Genomic DNA, 22,300 nt, shown 5'->3' with positions numbered 1-22,300 from the left:
TTTGTAATTGCATGTGAAACTGGTGATGTGAATGTATCCATTTATGTTTCTGGTCACCTCTTTTATTGGTTATTGTTTCTTCTTCTATATTCATCAACAGTTTTTCTCAGTGATGTTTTATGTGATCCAGATCCAGACAAAGTGATCCATGTTGTTGAGCAGAGGAATGAGAGCTGTATTCTAGTTCTGTTTAGCATGAACTTATTTCCCTTATGTTCATTCTGCTGGTCTTAGTTGGAAAGATGATGATAACAAAGCAGGTGCCCATCCCTGGGCTTCTAATCATACATCTGAAGAATCGGATTCCAATCTGATGGTTCAGAGGCCAAGTAACTCCCACTGTAAAGTGCAATTATAATGGAGATAAATCAGGAATGAATGTGATCCTCGTAAACTTAAATTAAAAATACCTTCCTCTATTTCTTCTCCTACCAAAATGCTTCTTCCTGGTATACCTACCTGGCACATGGACTCAGTGTTAACAAATGAGGCTTCTTCTTAGATATTTCTCATTCCATCTTATCATGTCAAAGTTAGCAATAGATCTCCTGTTACTTTGTTTTTCTTTTCCGTCATTCCTGCAGGACTCAATCTTCAGTCAAGGATTTCTTTTGATCCATATAGACCTTTAGGAAATGAATTGCAAACATTTGATGTTCCAAATATTTTGTGACTCCTAAGAGTATATTGTTGGTCTTACTGTTCATAGTTAAGAAAGCCAAGACTCAGCAGCCACAGGAATTTATGCCCGTCGTGGAAAGTCTAGCATGATTTCTTTGGTATGGCAATACCAAAAAGTCTGCTGGCATACCCAACTAAAGTACTTATAACCATATAAAGGGAATGCCTTTTAGGAATTGGATTAAAACACAGACATAATATTTTCCATCAATTAGACATTGAGAAATCCCAGACATACAGTGCTGCAAGTGAAATTAGATACCTTGGGAAGCCTAATCCAAATGGAAATCTGATATTTGGGATCCTGACTCAGTCACCACTCCCTCAGTTTTTTACCCTCCCAAAAATATATTTGGATACACTAGTGATGTAAATATAGTAACATTATACCCAGTAAATATGCACAGATTGGATCATGCCAGCTGCACTAAATGTAGCCATAGACAAACTGCAAACTTGCCGATAGGTATTTTACAGACCTGACAATAATGCAGATTTGCCTATTTTCCTACGTTGCTGCAGATGTGCATAACAACTATTTGTGGAATCATTTCAGCAAACTATGTATTATTTATAAACGGAAATTTACAGAGTTTATGGCGAGCCTTCTGTCACAGTTGTTTGGCATATGGGAATTATAAATAGGACTGGGTGACCATTGATGTGCTGTGCTTTTGGCACTGTGGGTATTTCTGGCCCAAAGAGAAGCCACAAGAGATAAATCTATAAAGGTCCCTACTGGCTTTTTTTGCATGTAGAAATACTTTGTGTTTGGGTTCACTCCCTGCTCAAGCTGCCAGGTAAACAGAGTATCTTTAACAATCCTTCACGTGCTCCCACAGCATGACTCTTGTCAGAATAGTTTGCCCCTAAGTGTTTTGGGCAGTTCTTCGTTAGGGTGGTAAATCCTAGCACGTAATTATCAGTACTGCCTGCCAAAAGCATTTCAGAGCCCTCCTTCAGAATATCCAGGTGAAGAACTGAACACCTGAAGTTTTAGGCCTGTGGTGCAGCTTGCTTTAGATGTAATCTGAAATAACTGCCTCTGAGTGCATGATGATCACTTGAAAGAGGAAGTGGTTTCTGAATGACATGGACAGCTTGCAGGCTTGGTTTGCAACAATACCAGGTACAGAACAGCCATCCAAATGGTACCTTTTACTTTCTCCTGGCCTAGTGAAGGTGGGAAACAATTACATTACTGACGCAGCCATTATTCTCTTTGACATCTCAATGTGCAACATTTTTGTTTTCCTAATTTCCACATTGATTCAATTTCAGAGTCATTCTGATTAATTTTTTAACTTTTTAAACACGATCTGTGATCTACTTACATCCAGTTCTGCTTTTCCTTTGACTTTTGCTGTTTTCAATGGTAACTGGTTTCTTCATTTGAATTTAGTTGGCAGCTTTATTGATTGATGCTCTTGGTAGAATAGAATCCAGCTGTCTTCACTTAACAGTATTATAATGCAGGACAAACACTTGAGTCTATGTCATCCATGTAAACAGTCTGTGGGTCTAAAGCTGCACAAATTCATCAAGAAAATGCCAGTCCCTGCTGCTTTTTTGCTGTGCCTGTAATGTGGACAAAAGATGGCTCTGGGTTTTCTTCCCAAAATCATTGCAATAAGCTAGTAGGGTGATATGCCAGTTAATGCTTTAATGAAGTATACAGCAAGGTTGCCAAATAAACAGCTTTTGAGGCATATGCATATTATTATTGTGGGAACTGTTTCTACTGGTGTATTAGATAATAGGCGCAATTTGAAGAAGGAACGTGTAGTTCTGTTCATCTCCACTCCCTCTGCATCCTTTGGGTGTGGGCATGTAATATCGAAATGTGCAGCTCAGCATATTTTCAATTCACCTGGTTGACAAGAAGTTGCGAAGCAGCACAGATTGTCTTTTGCTGTCCTCTAGTTCTGGTGAACAAACCCAATAGATTGTTTTTATTTAAGTGGCCTTTTTCTTTACTCCTCCTTCTTCCTAAAAGGCTGATATTAATGCTGTACTTACGGGTGGTGCCCCTTTGTAACCTTATAACTCTTGAACCTTTTGCATGAAGCTGTTTTTCAGATACAGAGAATAAAGGAAATTAGCACCTTCCAGGTGTGTGCATGGGAACACATTTCAGATATCTAAAGAGTTTTGTTAGCCGAGGAGTGCTTAGTGAGAGTCTGTGTATCCATACTCTGATGCACCAGGTAGAACACGGGAGTTCAATCTGTAAGTTTTGGGTTCTTGGAGGTGAAAGGCTTCTTGCTTTGTGATCTTTTCCTGAGCTTGCACCATGTCTGTAACCACTTCACAGCAGAGTTTCTACTTTCAGTGTCCAGTGGCTGATCCTGACATTCCTAGGTGCCCCTGGTTTTTTTTTCTCTATAATGTTGTTTCCAGCACTGCTCTACAGGGACATCAGCTAGACAAATGATTGGTAGAGCTTGCAATTGCTTATGATGAGTGAAAACCCACTCTAAATGGTTAAGTCCTTTTAAAAATCTACTTTAATGAAATATGTTCAAGCCAGGGAAATGCATGTAGAGGAGGAGTGTAACAGCTTGCTTTTTATCACTAAAAACTGCACTCTTCAAGACAGGATACCAGACATTGCTTTTGTCAAACAGGGATTTTTATCTTCCTATCCAATCACCCCCTACCTCCAGGCTTTAAAATCCTTGTTTCCCTGGTCAGAAAGCTGGCTCAGATGCCATACCTGTGGTTTCCCTTGTATTCTGGATCTTTTCACAGAACTTGGTTTCCATAGTAAATGCTTTTCAAAAAAGCTATGGTTTGATAAAAAGTGCTCTGTAGTCTGCCATGTTCTAAAGGAGTGCTCTCATTAACTCACTATTGAATAACTCTTACAACCTTGGGTCTGTGTTCCATTACAGACCATCTGACACCTCATGAAACATGTTATAAGCTCCATTGCTGAGTTTCTGATCTCAAGTCTTAGTCCTCAAACTGTTTTATCATACTTCCATTTGAACAAAATATGCTAACCGAGACAGCAGATGAGGGTCCATATTTAGCCACACAGTTCAGAAACCAGGAGAAAGGAAATACTTGCTGTTCAAAAAATAGTGTTTTCCAAACTTTCTGCAATAATGTAATGTGAAGCTTTTGTTTTCTCTGCATTGCCTCTTTTCATTTTCTAAAGCTTCCTGTTCTGTGGAGACACCACCACATTTGTTATCAGAATTAAGGCAGGGGGGATATGTGCATCACGCTGATTCAGGGAGATCTTCGTTCCTGTGTCTTTAACCTTAACACAAATCATTAGACAGCACTGGACTGGTTTCACAGATAGGAAAATTCCCGTAACCCAATGATCCCAGTTTAGCAAAGATTGCTCTTTTAGTGGGAGACCTGGAGAAACAAGGCATAGTCAGTGATGATCCTGTCTGTCGCTCACGCATGTGCCTTTTGAGTAGTGATCATAGAATCACAGAATGGTTTGGGTCGGAAGAGACTTTAAAGATCCAGTTCCAACCCCCTGCCACAGGCAGGGACACCTTCCGCTAGAGCAGGTTGCTCCAAGCCCCGTCCAGTCTGAACACTGCCAGGGATGGGGCAGCCACAGCTTCTCTGGGCACCCTGTGCCAGCACCTCAGCACCCTCACAGGGAAGACATTCTGCCTAAAAGCTCATCTCAATCTCCCCTCTGGCAGGTTAAAGCCCTTCCGCTTGTCCTGTCCCTGCAGGCGCCTGTCAAAAGCCTCTCTCCAGGTTAATTCTAGTCCCCCTTTAGGCACTGGAGCTGCTCTAAGGTCTCCCCTTAAAGAGCCTTCTCTCCTCCAGGCTGAACCACCCCAGCTCTCTCAGCCTGTCTCCAGAGCAGAGCTGCTCCAGCCCTCGCAGCATCTCCATGGCCTATCTCTAGTGAGATTTTTTACCTTACTTAGCAGAGTGAGAAGCATACAGATATTTACCTGTTCATGCTACCAGCATCATTTCAGTTTGTTTTTATGTGTTTGCTAGATTCTGGATCCCATCAGTAATCTGCCAGAAACAAGCACATGAAACGTGGCAAAACATTATCTCACAGTTTTGGAGGACTGTATCATACTCAGTATCCTGGTACATGAAATAATTACAAACTGAAACATTACTGTGATATTGGTAGGACCAACTAATGCCAAGCTGGTGCTTCCTTAGGTTGCCCTCGTGTTTTCATGAGAAAAGGAAAGGGGAAAGGAGCTAGATGGCTGGATGTGAAATAACTTGAATCAGCACTGCAAGTAGTGAAGACAAGTATTTCCACCTTTAAAGGAGAAATACCTGTAATGAACCGCCTGAAAGTTTTCACCTAAGACCTCCACAAACAGTGATTTTTTGTCTTTGCTGAATGGTCATTGATGCAAAAGGATTTGTAATAGACCTCTATAAAGTTATGTCAGGCCTGAGGATTCGATACAGCAGTATGAAACATATCCCAATTTTCTCTTGACAAAGACAGCATCTTTATCACTTGAGAAAATGACAGACCTGCCTACTGTTCCCATGGAACCCCAGTGGGAATCCCAGCTGCTGCCTCTTTTGTACAGGTAGACTGCTGATCCTGCATGGATTTTGGGGACAGACTTGAGATTTAGTTCTTGTGTCAGGGAATCTGGATCTTTTTTATAGGCTTTATGAGTTTTTCCTTTCAATTTCATCAACAAAGTCAGTGTATTTCATCCTCCTTAATACTGTTAAATGTTTTGCAGGCTTAATTTAAACAAAATGATTGCTTGAAAACATTTGTTTTCTTATTTGGTTGACAAAACCAATGAAGCATTTATATTGCAGTGTCTTGGCATGTTTTCAGTTTGAGATCACTAGACAACTCAAGAGGAAGAGCTCGATTTTGTCAAGGCAAAAATAATGCACTCATTTCCCTTTATGAAACTGTGTATATTGCTCTTCGCAGCTTTGAATGCTGTATGGCAAGGCTAACATCTATATACGTAAAACAAAAGAGAAGGCAAGATTAGAAACAAAGAAGTAAAACGTCTAGGGCTTTGGAATGGTGTATCTTTCCTGTAACAGGTCAGTGCACGCCTGAAAGCTTGCTATGGGTTGGGAGTGTCCGTGGGGCTCCCCTCGGAGGCTGTTTGAAGGAGACTATGCCTTCCAACCAGTGGCTTGCAGCCCTGAGGAACACAAGGCTCTCAATCCCCCAGAGCAGTTACCCCTCCCTTCTTGTAACCATTCTCCTCAGATGTCTTGAGGAGTTTCTAGAGGCTAGTTCAGGCATTTAATGTCTCTCCTTTTCCCAGAGGACTTCAAGACCCCAACTGTGTAAGCTTGCAAACATACTGAGGACCCAGAGTTACCCCAGTTTTTCCCTCCAATATTGTGGATAAATGCTGAGTTCCAACATCAAACAGTTACTGAAGAGGCTGGTCCTAATAGCGAGGTTTGGGTAGCCTTGCTGTTGGATCTAGAGCATACTGCAGAATGTGAGCAGGCTGTCTTTACCACAGGCCCTGATACATCCCTCACTTTGAGGGCAACTGCATAGACTTGCTAGTTCTTGGAAATGTCTCTTCTGGCCTGAGCCTTGGTAAGCATTCCTGTAGTACGCTTGATTCTGAGTACAGAGCTCTCGAGGTTCTGTCAGCACCAGCTCCTGTTTGCTGTTTGTCTCCTTTTTGCTTCCATACTGGATGGAAACACTGAAGATGGGTCATAGATACCAGGAGTCAAGAAGCTGTCACAGATAACACTGTATTTTCTCATTCTCTCAAAGCTGAGACCCAGAAAGAGTTGCTAGTGGTTTATATTGCTCAGAAACATGCCACAGGAAAATGTAATCTTTAAGTAATTACTTCTAGCAGAATAGCCTTTGATTTTTAACATACATCTCATCTGTATGATTTTTCAAAATCATTAAGCAGAAGGTTGTGAAGAAGAAATGATTATGATTTTCCGGGTGAAAATAGCATGAGTCCTCTCTGTTTTTCTCATTGAGGTAGGTTGCCCTACCTTAGCAGTTTCGTGTTGGTAGCTCTCTTCCTATTTGATATCAATTTCTGTTCCTTTTGTATTGAATTAACTATCTTTAGCAGTGCTTAGAAGCTTTCTCCCTCAGCGTTTCGGTGCGGATCTCATCAATATCTCTGAACTTGAGTTCTTCACCTCCTTTTGAAGTTTTCTTCAGTTCTTCTATTAGAAGTGATCCAGCTTCTATTCATCTCAGATTTGTTAAAAAATGATCATCTGTTCATTCAGCACACTGCAGCCATTTAGTCATCAGCACAAGAGCTCGTTTCCATCCCTCATCTGGCTTTACCTCAGCAGTGGGCAGTCTGTCACTTTGATCAGTGAATTGTAGAGGTTCTTCTCACTGCTGTAATTCTGGTGATGACATAGAAAAACTTAACATACCTTGATCTTCTCCCCTCCTGGGCAGCCTATTCCAGTGCTCTGCCACCCTCAACGTGAAGACTTTCTTCCTTACATTGCGGTGAAACTTCTCGTGTTTTAGTTTATGGTCACATTGCTCCTCATCCTGTCACTGGGCACCACTGAAAAGAGTCTGGCACCATCCTCCTGACATCCACCTTTGAGATATTGATCTGCATTAATGAGATCCCCTCTCAGTTTTCTTTTCTCTAGACTAAACAGGCCCAGCTCCTGCAATCTCTCTTCCTGATGTTCCAGACCCCTGCTCATCTTCATGGCCCTCCACTGGACCCTCTCCAGTAGCTCCTTGTCGTGTGCTGAGAAGTCTAGAACTGGACACAGTGCTCCAGATGTGGCCTCACTGATGAGGTACTTCAGCTGAAAATACAGATCAATTTCGGTTGCTCCTGCTAGAGAGCAGATAAGCGACTCTCCTAAAATAGCAAAAATACTATTTTTGGGAAGCAGTTTCCAGTCAGTAAAAAAAATAAAAATGCTCTTTGTCCTTCAGCTAAAAATGAACAGAATGATTAAAAGCAGCAGATACCTTTTTAAATTGTTGGATGCCTAAAAAAACCCCCAACAACCTGTATTGAAATTCAAGCGTCTCTGCTCATTGTAGCTTGTAAAGCACATGCTGCAGTACTGTTGCTTTGGAGTCAAGAATTTTGTCTGTTAATAACAGGGGTACGTGTTAGAACCTGACTACAGATGTGCACTGAAGAAGAGCTGCCGTGTGCCAGAGGTAACCTCCCCAGCTCTAGCAGCCTTACAGTAAAGATTAACGGTGTCTTAAATTAGCCTTGATTCTATTAGAAGTGTCCCTCATATTTCATGCTCTGGAAAGGGATATGGGGAAAGAATGTCATAATGTTTCCCTGTTCTTTGACAAGCCTTTCAGTAGCCCTGTCAAAGATCCTTTAAAATTGAATTGAAATAATCAGAAATGATGTGCCTATGTGAAAAATGCTTGGCGGATTCTTTTCTGTAAGATGGGTGTATGCTAATGAGTTTTAAATGATGAGTTTAAAAATACTCTTATCAAGCAAGTGGTAGTAGCTCAGATTAAATTACCAAGATAGAAAATGAGAAGGTTTCTAAATCCTTTACCTGTTTTGCTTTCTAAATAGGATAAAAAAATGCTGTCTCGAGCTAAATTAATACAAATGCAGGTAATGAACCCAGGTTTTATATGAAGCAATAGATCATTCCGTATAGGTGGTCTGCACCCTATATGCTCTGCTTTGTAATCAAATTCATCAGCTGAGAATACTGCTCTCTCCTCTTTTAAAGTAAAAGATAGTACTGTGCAGGTGTTCTCCTCTGCACTTGGAGGTTATTACTAAAACAATGCTCTCAAATAATTCCCTTCCTTTGTGAGTGAATCATCTTATTATTTTGATTCTACTAAAGTCTAATATTCTTCAACAGTGTCACTTTATCATGTGTAATAATCAGAATTATGCAAAGGAATTATCTGTGTGGATTTCATGCCCAGGAACTGTTCTCATCATTTCTTTATCATTCTAAGTAGGTACACAGTGGTTTGTTTGTTGGAAGTACAATAGTTGAGGCTGTACTGACTTCTGAAAATAGATCATTAAAGTTTGTTATCCTTAAAGTTGAAGCCTTAAAAGCCATAATCAGCTGCCATTTATTTTTCAGTAATGGTAACAAAAGTAGTGAATTTTCCCTGATAATTTTAAGGAGGTAATGGTGACATGGGGGAGGGCATCTGGAGGGAAGGCTGCTGTAGTGGCTCTTAAGTTTCATTAGAACAATAGCAGTTGATCTGTGAAAAACAGTTTGCCAGCTACTGTCAGCATGCCAGGAAGTGAGAAATAGGAGAGTTGGAGAGTGTTCTACTGGTTTGTGATGAGAGGGTGTGTTAGACTTGCCAGTAGTTCTGTTCTGGAGCTCAGTATTCAGCTGAGGAGGAACTGGAGAAAATGCAATGTGCACAGTGTTCCAGACCCGACTGTGAAGTACTGCTCTGGAAAAGAGGGAGGCAGGCAGGCCTAGAAGCCCATGTAAGATGTGGCTTGAAGTCTAAGTCTGGAGAGGGGCCTAAACAGAACTTGAATTGTCTTAGAAAGCATGTGTGGTTCTAAGCTTATATTTTGCATAGAAAATGTGCCAGATCTTAATCTTTTTCTCATAATAGCACAAATACTCTCCAGTGCAAAGCTGCATAAATAACGTGTATGTTCACAGGAGCAGGAAATACACTGCCCATCAGACAATGTCAATTTAGATGAATCCTGTCCTGAAAGCTGTGCTTTAAATGTGAGCAATAAAACCACTATTGACGTGTGGCACTACTGACTGAAATGTCAATAGTTATAAAAAGAGTATTTCATAATGCAGAATCATTGCTTGGTTTGCTTGACTGGACAGATGCTTCTGTTTTCCATGAAAGAAAAATAATTTCCATATTAGTTCTCTGAATGCCCAGCAATGCCTATTTATCCCACTAAAGCTCACATTCTTGAACACAGGGAAAATTTCCTTTCTTGTGTCTTGTGTAGCCTGAGAGGGAGTTTTGACAGCAGGCATGACATGAAACAGTTTAAATGTTGTCATACTTATAGTTTCCTCTCAGGTTAATTTTGCTCAATGTGGAAGGCGGTACAGGGCAAATTCAACGCATGAAGCATCCTAATCCTTAGCCCTTAGTTCCATACGTGAGTGCTTCAATTGTTCTCTGGCAACTGTGACTCAGACATAGTTTCCAGAGTTACAGGCAGCAGGGGCACTTGTGTTTGGCTGGCTGTAGACTGCAGACTATTGCATTTCTCTGGTTATTCTTAAGCAGAGTTGAAGCATTCTGTTTGTCGACAAATAGAGCATGTGCCATAAGCAGAGAGAAAATAAAAGAAGGTAAAGTGCTATTAATGCCCTAGGCACATGGAGTGGCAGAGGATACACTGGGATAGGGATATGCCCATATCATGTTGACTGTTGAGCCATTCCTCAGGGAAAGGCCAGAAAACCACTGGGTTCCTTCCTGGTGCTGCATCTGGCCAGACACATCAGTGAGGAAGATGCTGAGAAAGAAACCTGCCTGGCTTCATCTCACACACTGCTCGCTGCTACCCCTTTTCTGCCTTGGTCATCCCTAATGATTCGAGAGAGGGCAGAAAGAGAAACCCGAGGATTAAAGAAACAGGACACCACCATTTGATGAAAGTGCCTCAGAGAAAAACCATTACTTATCTCTGGTATGTAACTGGCTAAAGATGTGAACCAGCGGCCAGGTCAGTCATCAGTTTGCTGGGGGAAGCAAGGAGGCATAGGGCATTCCTATTAGCTCCCATTTTCCTTTCAGTGGGAATACCTGAAAACAAGGCCTTGTGTGAGCATTGCAATTCTTCTGCAAATGACCAATACCAATCACCTTATAACCCCATTTTAGGTGTAGAGAAAAGGAGGATGTTACTAAGTCCAGTTTGATCTATTTCTTGATAACCTTGTAATCTTTCCAAGGACCCACTTGCAGTTGGTGGCACGTGATTAGTTGGCCATAATATCATCTTTCTAATCACTTTAATTCCAGAGCATTCTGCTGTTGCCTTACATTTTGAAAAGCAGCAAATATCCTTTCAAGTGATTTCAAGGTGAGAGGAAACGGGGTGACAATCCACTTGACTGGGTCTTTAAAATCTTTTACTGCCAACAGCATGCCTAGCTGACGATAATGACTTTGGACTTACCTTTCATCCAGATGAAGCCCAGAACATTTTTGTCAACTCATACTTAATTTCACTGGGTGCAGAACTATAGCAGCTGTTTGGCAAAGCACAGCAACCAGTTCAACCATTGTGGATAGCAATGCACTTAATTGGAATCTGTGGGGTAGGGTATAAAATGGCTTGATTAAGACATATAGCTGCAGGCCCACGCTGCACAAAAGCAGACCTCCTCAGCAAGAATTTAGGAAGGCATTTTGTCTGGAGCAAAACGGTATGATTGCAGGGTCAGCATAGTAGCAGTTTTAAATAGATGAAAAAGAGGCAACTTAATGAGGACAACCTCAGTTAGATTCATCTTCGACAGTGTGCTACTTGGAGGGCTAGAAATAAGTGAAGATTAAAATACCACTAAATCTAGAGGGGGAAATGAGTTAAGAAAGAACCATTATATTTTTGCAGGTGTTGTGTATACCAGTTAGAAACCCCTTAAAAAGCGATTGTCAGTAGGGTGGACAAAACTGTGATTTGTATTTGAGATATTACTTAGAGCTGCGGTTTTCCTACGCTTTGGTTTGGATGTATTTGGTAAATAAGGCTGTTGTGAATGACTGCATGGTTTCACGTGTGATCATTGTTGTGTAAGAAGCCAAAAAGGCAACAACACAGTTTTCAGACACTTGGAGCTTGTTGTGTGTTTTAAACTCTTGCCACACCTAGAGATGCCTCCTTAGTAAGAGCTGGGAGCTGAGCACTTCACCTGATGTTAGGACATGTGATTGGGTTTCAACTGGAGAAGGGCTTTGCCTTCAGTATTGCCTGCTTTCCCCCTTTACCAGGTAGCTGCTGCCACCTTCTCTGGGCTACATTTAACTCCGAGGAGGAGCTATTTAAATGTTGATAGGAAATGAATTTTCTATACTGAAAAATGCTTGAACCTTTTAAAATGTTGCTGCTGTCTCTTTCAATGAGTACAAGATTTCCCAACCATTTTGAAGAACTTGTTTCATAAAAAGCATATGAAAATTCAAAAAACCAATTAAAAATATGTATCATTATGTAAATTTATACTGATAGTCTGAGCCCTCCCCCTTTTTTTTTTTTTTTAGAAAAAACATATGTGGAAAACTTAGCTCTAGGTCATTTTAACAAATTGAAGAAGCCGTCTGTGCTAAAACTGAAAACACGGAGGCTCTGGACGAGTCATTGGAATGTTTTGTATCGTGTTTCTTTTCCAGTAAGCAGTTTTCCTCTCCATGGGAGAATGCAGCATGCAGTCATGGCCCTGCAAGAGGATTTGCATGCAGTGTTGTGTATGTGACAGTGGTAGAGCACTGGGTAAATGCTGTACCTTGTAGTGGTTCCAGAACTTCAGCTTCCTAACAACCCAGTATGGTTATACCTCCTTCAGACAGGGTTATTACAGGACACATTCTCTTCTTTTAAGAGCATTTTTTCCTCTGTGCTATATAGGGAAGGAAGGTGGTGGGTACATCCTATATTTATCATTCAAATCTTAAATTTTGGTCATAAGGAGGCCTCAAAATTCTTCCTGAATTAAGCCTAACCATGCAGCTTCGCTTAGGCAAGCATACAGAACACGGCCCAGCAGTCTGCAGAAATGCTCTCCACTTGTGTTCCAAGTTAGGACAACATAAGCATCTTTAATTAGTTGCATTTAAACTACTTCGGTTGGGGGAGGTGTCTTTGAGCAAGTAGTTAGGAATTGGTTCATCGTGGAAGCTAAATTCAGTCCTTTGCTCAGCAGGTTTAAAAAGAGGCAGAGGAGGAGAGCTTTTCAGTAGTTTCTGTCCTGTACTTAGTGTATTCAAACTCTGGTTTCCCGATTACTAGTGCTAATAGCCATCATAGGCATGTTCCCTTTCTCTTAACACCTTTTCTTTGCTTCACTTTGGTTTGGGTTTGGTTTTTTTTTGCCTAGCAGATGTTGACGAGTTTCCTAGAAACAGTTGTTTCCCCCGACTGTAGCAGAGGCTTGTGGTTAGGCTAGTGAGTTGAACATCTTTTACAAGGATGGAACACGGAGCGATACCTGATAAGGTTACACACCACATTAGCATCACAGAACTAGCAATCTCACACTTACCACTCCTGCATGTTTGAGTGTGGTTAGAATTTGAGTTCAGGCTGTACCAGCCCCTTACTGCATGTGGCTTCCCTCAGTTGTGGCAGGCCTCGGGACTGGCACAGCAGAGAAAGGCGAGAGTGCAACTGCCTCCATGGGCTTTACCTGATGCAAGAGAGCAGGAGCTTGTCCTGCATCCTTCTGCCCCCCACAGCGCTGGCTCTGTCAGGAGGGACTGGGCAAAGGGAGCAGTGCTGACTTGGATGTGGAGTATCAGGCCCAGCCATCCCTGGGGACCAGCCACTGCCTTTTCTGAAGCAAAGGTGGCACAAAGGACGAAGACGTGCTGTGGCTGGGGTCTAATTTGCAGGTAGCTAATTGGTCTGAACCATTAATACACAGATTTGACACCTTCAGGAGGTGTTTGGATGCAGAAATCTAGGAAAGAACAGAGAACCAGGTGTAACCGAGGTGTAGTTTCTCGCTCCTGTGAAGAGTATACGCAGTCTTGCAGTATTTTACAGGTATTTACCACATGCTTAAAGAACAAGAACAATAGAGTACAAGCTTTGGCAATGGGAAGCATTCATACAAGTCAAATGAAACCCTGTCGTACAAACCAGCAAGAGCAATTGCGTGTCGAGTGAACTGTAACACTGAGCTAAGTGTTCTTGGGCTGGTACGTGGTCTTTGTGTTGTCATTTACATGGTGGTGTCTGAACTCGAGTGAGACTTTTTGGTGTTGCAATAGTTTGGTAAATCAGGAGGAAATGGATTTTGAGTTGAATTCTCATTATGAAGTCAAATGATGACAGAAAACTGAAGTGTGAATGTATGTGTTTATACATCCAAAAGTCAGTCAGCAGATGGCTTTAGATGGGATATTGACACCAAATAATAGACTATTTTAAGTATGCTCTTCTCATTTAAAATGTCTGATGATCAATCTATAATTTTATGAAGCAACTGTTGTAAGGCATTTGTCAGAATGCAAAATCTGTGGTGCCTGTTTATTATTGAAGCCGCTTAGCACATCAGATGTCATTCCAGATTACCAGTTGCATTTCACTTGGACTGGAAATAAATACAGATCAGTAATAATGTAATGTTGTGTACCTTAAGGTTAAATGTCTGACAAGACAACTAGCACTAATGGACTGTGACAGTTTTCAAGCCATAGGTCTGACATTACTTGCTGTGTCAGAGTGAAATGTTTACAACGATCTAACTCCTCATTACAGTATATTAAGACATCATTCTGTTCTGTTGTGCGTGCTACAAGTTTTGTGGCTGTATCTAAATCCCACAGCCGCAGCAGCCAGCCCATGTGTAACAGCAGCATTTTGCAGGTTCTGAGAGTTCTGAACAGTGCTGTCAGTGGGGGTTGATTCAGCCCAGGATGTCCTATAAAGTCTCTGTTCAGCGTGTTGCAACTTTACAACATGTGCTGTGGATGAAACGCTGTGAACACAAACCCCTCTGGGACCAGAGCTGCCACTACGAGCAGTACCTCCCTCTACCTATAATGCTACTGATAGGAATGGCTTCATGTAGGTAAGGATGACAGCCCCAGGTCAGAAACTTGATGTCAAAGGTATCTGCTAAATTTACACCACTGCACCAGACTGGGTGCAGTGAGAAATTTTTGAAATTAAGTAAGATTTAAAACAATATTTTGCATTGATGGGACTTAAATAACTGGACTGATAAATGGTAAGTACACCTGGATAGCTTTGAAGCATGTTTAAATAATATCATACTGTATTAAGAACTCATTAGCCATTAGGGGCCAATTTAAAAAGATCGTTTCAGTGTCCTCATCTCATAAAGGCTTTTTCTGAGTATAGGGCTTTGTTTCAAACACTAAGGTGCTTCCTCTGGCTTCTGTTTGTCTCCTCTTATTTTCATTAAATGCTTATACATCTAATCAAATTATTATGTTATATTCAGTCCCCTATTAAATAGCTTGGAAGGCATTGATGCTTTTGTGCAGCTTTCTGTTTTGTGACACTCTCTTCCAGTGGCTGAGACGGGAATTGGGAAAAATCTTGGGTTTGTTAATGCAACTTTCACCAGTGTCTGGGTTTTTTCCCATAGGTTGATGTTTTCCTGTGCTCAGTCTCACACTATTCCTCTGTAGCATGGATGTTTGTGTCTCAGTGATGCAAAACTGCATCTCGCAAGCTGACAGTATGGTGACAGCTGATGCTATAGAGCACATGAAAATATCTCCAGCCGTAGTATAATGCTTCATGCGGTCCAAGTGAATCCTGATAGAGTCTGAACCCAGCACCAGACACATTTAAGATGTAAATGCTATTCTGCTTGATCAAGTCAACTACTATTAAGCGTGTAGTCGTGTCAAACCAAGAGGTAGCTTCAATACGGTTATTTTTTACTTAAAACAACACTTACAAATCCTCGGGGGAAGGGGGGTTGAACTTCAGCAGAGGGCCGGGACAATAGGGGACGGGCGCTGCTGGTGCTGCCGGCTGCTCCAGAAGCGATGCTCGGTCTCGCCCGCGCCGTTACGGACCCGCCGCCCAGCCTTTCCCTTCCGTTCCCCTCCAGTTCGTTCAGCCGAACCGCAGTCACCGCGCTCGGTGTCCCCGGCGGCAGCGGCGCGGGCCGTGTGTCGCGTGTGCCCTCTCCAAGCCGAGCCGTGCGCGGCGGCGGAGCGAAGGGCCCCGCGCCGGGGGCAGGGGCGGTGCTGGTGCTGCCGCGCTGGGCTGGGCCGGGCTCGCCCCGTGACCGCCCGCCCGCCCCCCGGCGCCGGCAGGGGCGGGAGCGGAGCGGAGGGAGGGAGGGAGCGGGCGGTGTAAACAAGGCGGGGGGCCGGGGCCGGCCTGATGTCAGCGGGTCACATGGAGCCTCATATGGGCCGGGGGATGGCGGCGCGACGCGGCTCTGCGCTGGCGGCCGGCGGCGGCTGCTGCTGCTGAGGCGGTGGCGGTGCTTCACGCCGAGGGCCCGGCCCGCCTCCCCTCCCGCCTCCCTGCCCGCCGCGCTCCGCTCTGCTCCTCGCCGCTTCGCCCCTGACAAATGATGTGTTTTGTGCTCGCCGCGATGAAAGGTAGGAGCGGCCCGCGAGAGCCGAGCCGAGGGGAAGGCGGGGAGTCCAGCCCGGCCCGGGAGCGCCGGGGCCGGCTGGAGTTGCCGCGCTCCGTGCGCCGGTGGCACCGCTCGGCCCCGGGGCCTGCGGGAGCTCCGGGCCGGGGGGCGGTGCTGCCCCGGGAGCTGCCGGTGCGGGGGCCCGGCCGGGCGGCCCCCGGAGCGGGGGGCAGGTTTGTAGGAGCTCTCGGAGCGATAGGGCGGCTCGGTCCTTGCCGTGAGCGCCGGGCAGCGCCCGCCCGGGACGGCCGCGGGGAGCGGAGCGGTAACCAGCGCCGCGGAGCCGCTGCACTTTACACTGTTGGAGGGTAAGAGATAGCTTATCTGCAGATGCGGCTCTTGGAAGGGAGAGGTGATGATTAACGTGGAGAGGAGCTGTCTGAGCCCTCCACACACCCGTGTAGAAAATCCGAGCTGTAAAATCTGTCTTTAGCAAAGGGGAAAGGCACGGGCAGCATCCTGTAGGTACCGATGGGGCTAAAATGTCATTTTTAACAGATAGCTGCTCGTTTTGCAAAGGCTTTGGGCTAAAAGGAGGAATCGGAGCTACTTGGTGATTTTTGTTCTTTTTTTAAAGCTGGGGTTTTCTCAGCTTGCCGAGCCGAGCCCTTGCCGAGGGGCAGGGTCAGACCGGGTAAAGGCAAACCAAGCTTTAGGTGAGAAATCCGAAGTTGAGAGGTGTGTTTTCCGTCTGCCCGGCTTTTTAATAAAACCAGGTCCACGGCAGAACTTTGCACTGTAGCGTTTTTGAAGTCATAGCTGTTAAAAAAATAAAAATCTAAAGGCAATAACCATTTTATTTAAATACAGCCGTCTTTCATATTAATCTAAAGAGTATTACTGCGGACACTTGTATTTAATGCCCCCACTAAAATACTAGATCTGTCCCTTTTAAAATATTTTCTTGGTAAAGAAAATAAACTTGGTAAAATAAACTTGGAAAATAAACTTTACTAATAAACTTGCTAAAGTTTATCTTTAAAAAAAAAAAAAATCCTTGGGAAGATGGATCCGCTTCAGGCAGAGACTGTTTCCTTTTCCCTCCCCACTTTGCAGGAGCAGCAGGTAACGCGCCCCTGTAGCAGCCACGGGAATTTTCAGTGGCACGGCTTCCTTTTCTGGGAGAGAAGCCTCTGTGGACGTAAAGAAAAGCACTATCTTCATTAATCATTAGCCATGCTGAATGTATTTGCCAAGAAAACGTAACTGGGTTGATTCAGATACTTGCATCTGTAACAAAAGAAAATGCATTTTTTTAAGTGCGAGCTACACGGATATTTTAGCAGTCAGAATTCCACGTGGTCCGATAAGAATTTTTTTAGGATATCCCTCATGGGCCCATTAGAGCCATGAAAGCAAAGAAACAAAAAATAAAGGGAGGAAAGTCTACAAATTGAAACTGTGGCGGGGGGGGTGGCTGCCTTGTGTGCTCCGGGCAGAGCCTCAGGTGTGTGGTGAAAGAGCAGGCAGGGCACTTCGGAGCTCATCAGTTCAACATGGAAATACTGCTTTTCTTTTCTCACTCTTTTGAGACTTTTAAACCCATTTCCACACTGATGTAACATCTTGGTGGAGCCCAGCTTTTGGGTTTTGAAGTGTAATTCCTAAGGGCTCTATTATAAAAATGCTTGGGTTGGTCTGTTTTACCGAGTACGTGTGTGGTACATTGCGTTCCTGTTTCATTCTGCTTAGTTTTGTAGTGTGTTGAACAACTTTCTTGGTCTCTTATCCTTTTGCTAATTTCTGGACAGGGTTCAACTGGAGGAAGTGTGTTGTCGTTTGTCTTAAAGTGACCTCTGCCTGCCATCAGATAATAGATCCGCAATCCAGTGTCATAGTTTGAGAGAAGTAGACAAGTAGCATAGGGAATGCAGCTTTATATAAGCTCAAGGGGACAAAGGAGCAGTGTAAAATGTGTAGATGAATGGAATATTTATTCTCAGAGCTGTGATGGCATCTTTTGGCGCTTCTGATCTTTTAGAGTTCTGAAGTTAAAATGCAGAAAATTATGCTTAGCAGGAGAACATGGGATGTTACAGATTTCTGTATTGGATTATCTAAGGGGTTTTTAAGTGAAAAAGAAGAGTATCAATTCTTTCTTTATTGCTGTTCAGGTAGCCCAAATTGATACAATGTGAAATCAGTTTGCAAGTCATTGTTTTTTTCATGCAACATACTGTTCTGGCGAAGGGGCTTGCTTTCATTTTGAAAAGTCCTCAGACTTCCAGGCGGTAGAGAGGTTTGAGTGAGTAAAAATGTTGGCCAGCAGTCAGCACACCGATAGCTGCGCTGGTGTACTTAGAGCTGGAAAGCAGAATGGCTCAATGGAGAGGCTGGACATGGCCTTAAGACAAGCTGCGTGAGAAGAAATGGAGCTTTCTCATTTCAAGCAGAGAGGAAGGGGGGGTGTTATATCTATTTCTAAGAAAATAGGCAGTGGTGAAGCATCGAAGTTCATAATGACTAAGTATTTTGTAGATTGATGGGTGCTTTAACATTATTTTTTAACTGTTGTGGGTCTGCAGAGGATTCAGGAGTTTATAACGTGCAGGCCAGTTAACCAGCTTTAAAGGCAGAGTGTAACTTTACATGCTTACCAGTAAAAGTTTGCAAAGGAATCGGATCATTTTGTCAGCATATTCATTGGTACAAAGCTTATTCCTGTGAGAGTCTCCACTGGCAGAATCTTCAAGGTTGCCTTAAGGAGAATAGTACTAAGTGCTCTGAATTGGTGAACAAATACTCTGCGCTGGAGTAGAAACACGGATTTGGTTGTCATGCCAGTGCATAACTGGAGGTGAGCCCAAGGTGGAGGGAGCTGCATTCAAAAGTGTGTTATTTTACCATTTTGTGGTACCTACTTTGAAGAGAGGCAGGGATAAGTGAGCCGGGGTTTGGTGAGAGCTGCAGTGCTTGTTCTGCACTCTCGTCAGGCCTGGATAGAAGCAGTTGGTCTACTGATGAGTTTATTAAGTATGGAAATGAACCTAGCAATAGTTTTACTGTCCTTCATATGTCCTTCATATGGATATTTCTAGATAGAGATTGGTGTGGAAGTAGATGTAAATTTTCTAAGCTTTTTCTATCTGGGTGTATTTACTCTTAAGGTAGAATTTAAGGTACCAATCCTCACTTCGCTGTGTGGACATCAGCAATGTTGCCACTTTTTTTTTTTTTTTTTTTTTGAGGATTGAGCAGGCAAGTAGTATCATCAGTTGTTACTTGTTTGCAAGGAAAGTTGTTTCACTTTGGGGCTCTGTGCTTGGATTGTGGGAAGCGCAGCCTGATTTCCAGCTGACGCAGTCTCTGAACGAAAAGTCAGTCATTTAAAAATACCTATTTAAGGGAATAGACTCTGTTGGTTTCCTTATTAGTGCACCTGATGGTTAGATCCCACAGCCGAGCAGGGTTTCCCTTGCTGCGGGCTGCAGCGCTTGCCTTGCAGCCACTTCCCCGCTCCTGCTCGCTGGACCCAGGCTGCGCAGAGCCGGCCGGGATTTCCTGCGCGTGAGCTGCTCCGAGCCCATCAAGCCTGACCTTTTGCCGTGGTTTGTGTCATGCAGCTTGGCACCAGCCTGCCAGCACCTTGGTAATTACCACATGTTTTTCACCAGTCAACAGCTGGCTATGGAAAAATATCTCGCCATAGGTTTAAAAAAGAAGTTGCTTTACAAAGTGAATCAGGTTTAAATTTGCCTTCACTGTGGCACTATTGAAAGCTAAATCCAATTTAGCAAATACCCTGGTACAGAACTTGTGTTGACTAAATATTAACAGAATCTGGCCTTTGGAATTGCTAGCTGAGAAGCTGTTTTCTTGCTGCTTTAATTTCATACGACTGGTCTGAATGACTTTCTTGTACTTAAGACATTTGTTCATCACATTCACAGGATAAGATTGGTTTGAGGTTTGTTGCTGAAATGCGCTTTTCAGGCCCTTTGAAAGACTCTCAAGATTTGCAAGTAAAAGAAGAGGAAACCTGTCTTTATGTCTCACCCGGTGATAATCAAAGGTGGTTGCATGCTCTGTACAAGTCTCAGTTGGGGACACTCCTTTCAAGTACAGAGAATCCTTATGTCCTCTTTCAGTCAGCGAAAAGTGTGGGTGCTGAACATCTCACTAGATCAAACTCTGTACATTTAGGTGCAGCTCTTGCCTAGCTAAAAGGGTGAGCCTGTTCCAGCTGGCTGGCAATACAGTCTTAACAGTAATTTTTCTAAGATAATTCTAAATAAGTGGGGCAAAACTGAAGTGGTCTATGGACACCATGCAAGGACTTCTGTACCCTTAACAGATAAAACCTCCCTGAAGGGATAAGGCTGTAGAGGAGGATAGTTGAGCTTCACTGGAGTCTGGGGTGTGGGTTTTGCAGAAATAGGAAATGTCCTCAGGTTTTATTCAGTGAGCTGATGGGGGGACAGGAGGAGATGCAGCTGGTTCAGTCTGATGCAGGGTCATGGCCTGCAGCTTTGCAGCTTGGCTGTGCAGTGGGGAGGTGAATGTTTGCTTTGGCATTTATTAGTTTGGGGAGTAGTGTCTAGAGCCTCTGTCAAGAACTGAGTCGTCTTTGTATCAAGTGTTCCCCAGTGTGTATAAAAAATGATTTCTTTACTCATTCCCCATTATAAAGCCTTGCATGTTTGGTGGTGTTTTTTTTTTTTCCCTAGGATGATGTAGCACTTCATTTTAAACCTTAAGGGGTTTTAAATCATCTTTCCTGCTTCTCCTGCCTAAAGTGCAGTATAGAAACGATCACTATCATGTACTAATTAGTGGCATTGTTAGTATTTCATCTGCACTACACAACAATTCTAAATTGCTGTGTTTGTTTCTAAACTATATGTACTAAATCAAAACCGGCAAATCTTTGTGTCTCTCCTGAATAGATGCATGCAACTTGGTCTGACTTTGCAGTTCTCTATCTAACATTAGAGGAAGTTGAGATGCTGCATGTTGTTTTTTGTTTTCTTTGCATTCCGATGAGATGAGGTTTTCTAGGTTTGTAGAATGATGTTCTGGTTGGGTTTGTTTCATTTGCAGTGAGAGGAAAAAAATGAATACGTACCTTTCTTTTATTTATCTGTGAGCCATAGTTTGCAATTATAGCTGATAACTCCAGAGATCAAGCAAGCAGTAGTTCTCTCCTTTTATGATCTGTCTTTTCCTTGAGGACTGATATCTAAAGGATATGCAAACAATTAATGGGGCAGAAATGTCTCCTATGCTTCTTGTTCCTTCTTGAAGATTATTTTTTTTCTCTTCTTTGCAATAGGCATTAACAGGGGTGGGAGGGTTCTGTCCTCCCAGAATAGGTATGTTATGAGAAAAAGGTGACTATACAGTACAGACCTCTGCTTGCTGAACGAAAAAAGAGCCCAAAACCCCCACAGACTAAAAGATTGAAGCAGAAAGCCTAGTTAGGGGGTCTGGCAGATGGACTTTCTTGTTATGTTTCATACTGTTTGAGAAGGAGCATTGCGTGTGGTTAGCAAAGGCTTGGATTTACGCGGGGATTTGTGCCTTTTTTTGGTGGTTGTTTTTTTTTTCCCTTTTTTCGCTCGAGGCACTCGGAAGTGCTGCAGAACCCAGGCTGCGAGCTGGGGGCAGTTTCAGGCTGCTCCCTGGGTACCTGCGCCCCGTGTTGAGAAGAGCAGGGAGTGACTCACGGGCGTTGTGCTGCTCCCCGGTTGAGCGCGGAGGTTGGCTGCAGTGGGGAGCATGCTGATGGAGTTGCAGAAGGCAGTGTGCTGGAGAGAGCCCCTCGCCGTGCCACGGCTGCGCTGGGGTCCACGCAGCTTCCGTGCCTGGGGGAAATGTAACCCAACTAGCATTGCTTCCCTTTTCCTCTTTGGTGTCAGGGGCAGGTGAAGCACTCATGCTGACAGGAGCAAATGGGTATCCAGGAAAATCTGAGCCCCGTGCTGTGACTGTTAGGGCTTCTGCCTTGCACCCTGCTGCCTCTCGCTGTGTGCCTGTGTACAGCTCAGAAACACAAAGCTGGAGCTGTTCCCAGCCATGCAGTTACAGTCTCTGAGGTGCTATTGCTCCTTGCACTCTTCGGATACAGTCTGGTGCATGTCTTTGACATTTAAAACTCTCAAAAGTGCAAGAGTCCCCCCAGAGAAGTGTGGGGCTTCCATGGCACTGTCATGGTGTGCGTCACCATCAAACATAGCCCATTTATTCACTGCTGTTGGTGAATGTGGCTGGGTGCAGTTCACCTTAATGTGAGCCCCCACTGCTGCTGCTCGGTACATGCAGCCTGGCTCCACTACACTTACGCATTTGGCTTCAGCAAGGTCACTATTTCATTGCATTTTTGTTTTCTTTTCTGTGTGGC

General features: G+C 43.6%; 1 protein-coding gene and 1 long non-coding RNA gene across 2 annotated transcripts in view; both read left to right on the top strand.

The window, feature by feature from the left end:
* RORA (RAR related orphan receptor A) overlaps positions 1 to 22,300 on the top strand; it is a 347,811-nt gene that overhangs the window by 266,589 nt on the left and 58,922 nt on the right.
* LOC115613150 lies at positions 17 to 20,562 on the top strand. The gene is made up of 4 exons (XR_003993287.1): positions 17 to 27; positions 4,644 to 4,646; positions 17,337 to 17,344; positions 20,213 to 20,562. It is a non-coding gene; the product is annotated as an uncharacterized LOC115613150 (long non-coding RNA).

Source organism: Strigops habroptila, chromosome 9, assembly GCF_004027225.2.
Source record: "Strigops habroptila isolate Jane chromosome 9, bStrHab1.2.pri, whole genome shotgun sequence".
In the NCBI taxonomy this organism is placed as follows: Eukaryota; Metazoa; Chordata; class Aves; order Psittaciformes; family Psittacidae; genus Strigops; species Strigops habroptila.
This window is presented reverse-complemented; position numbering and strand designations above follow the sequence as displayed.